Consider the following 2129-nt stretch of genomic DNA (forward strand, 5'->3'; position numbering starts at 1 on the left):
CTATAACCATCTATATCTATCCATCTATTCTTTTATGTACAACTTTTGTTTATCCGGTTTTGAAATTTGAATAGATTTTTCCACTTTCTCTGATATATAACATATACACTCATTATTTATTTTCTATCTTCGGTCGCATTGTTTACATAGACGTATTCGCATACGAAATGACGTACCTTTCAATGCCGGCTCTAAATTTTAGAGAAAATCTGTAGGAATACACTTTAAAAAACATGAAAACATGCGCTGCTAACAATAAGTAGGACAGAGCATTGACTTATAAACTTTTAATATATTTCGGAGAATAGGGCGGCGAGCCGGCAGAATCGTTAGCACGTCGGGCGAAAGGCTTAGCGGTATTTCGTCTGCAGGTCCAGTAGAGCCTGTTTTGCTAAGACATGCTCTTTCACTTTAATTTAGCCTTCTCGATAATCGTTTTGCACGGAAACATATTTTCGGTATAACTGTAATAAAATTGATATATAATTGATAAACGAATAGCACCTCACATAAACATGCGCGCACACATACACACAAACTCACACACACACAAACACACACACACATACACACACATACGCACACATATATATACATATATACGACGGGCTTCTTTCAGTTTCCGTCCACCAAACCCACTCACAAGGCTTTGGTCGGCCCGAGGCTATAGCAGAAGACACTTGCCCAAGGTGTCACGCGGTGGGACAAAACCCGGAACCATGTCGCTGTTAAGCAAGCTACATACCACACAGCCTCTCCTGTGTCTGTTCAGGATTTCTCTAAATTTGCCACAAGGGCAAATTTAAAGAAACCATATGTAGTATATCCAGAGATAGAATCTAAACTCTAGCAAACCGCTAGCGTCCTGTATCTATTGCGATTTATTCCACCATCTAAACAACCTCCCTCCGAAAATACAAAGTACCCAACATCAACTATTCATATGAGAATATTCTGATTATTGGTTTATGTGGTTCTGATTTAATGAGAGGGAAAAATGCGAGTATTAAACGTATTAAATATATTAACTGGAAAAACATCTCAATCAAGATTGAATGGGTTTCAATTGTCCTGTGTATCGTTATTACAGTCACAAAAGTAGCCGCAATGCCTCTATTCCATCTCCACCCACCCACACACACACACACAAACACACACACACACACACACACACACACACACACATACATACACATATCTGTGTGTGTATATGTACATATATATTTGTAAATACAATTATACATATATATATAATAATAATAAGAAGAAGAAGAAGAAGAAATATACATACACACACACACACACGCACACACACAAACACACATATATATATATATATATATATATATATATATATACATATATATAATGTATGTATGTATGTATGTATGTATGTATATGCTTACATATAATAATATATATGTATATATATATATTCGTGGACATATACATACATGAGTGTGTAAGTATGATATATACATGTATGATATATATGTGTTTTTGTGTGTGTGTGTGTGTGTGTGTGTGTGTGTGTCTGTATGTATATAAATGTATATACATACATACATAATACATACATACATACATACATACATGCATATATATATATATGCTGAGGGAGAGAGGGAGTTAAAGAGGGATATAGTTTTATTGGACACCAGCAACTCCAAGGAATTCCTTCTGGAACAGGAATCAATTATTAAATGAATTAGGCAATTTCAATTAGTAATTTTCTAAAAATTTAAATTTAATATACCATCAAAATGTAGATACAAAAAAAAGAAAGAAAACTGATTATCAAAACAAAGTGGTATTAAAAGTGATTCATTTTCTTATATATTCCCACCCACACAGATTTACACACAGACATACATGCTTATACATACATACATGCATACATACATACATACATACATACATACATACATACATACATACATACATACATACATACATATGTATATATATTAAATTCAAATTACGATGAACGTAAACAAACAAACGAAGTTTGCTTTTAGAAGCGTTGAGTTGTCTTAGAAAGTTACAGAAGTGATTTTAAATTCTCAAACGCAGGATAATACTAATAATATAGCCTGAACAGGATAAGCTACCCCTATTTTGCAGAAAAC

The sequence above is a fragment of the Octopus bimaculoides genome, chromosome 17 (genome assembly GCF_001194135.2).
Source record: "Octopus bimaculoides isolate UCB-OBI-ISO-001 chromosome 17, ASM119413v2, whole genome shotgun sequence".
NCBI lineage: Eukaryota > Metazoa > Mollusca > Cephalopoda > Octopoda > Octopodidae > Octopus > Octopus bimaculoides.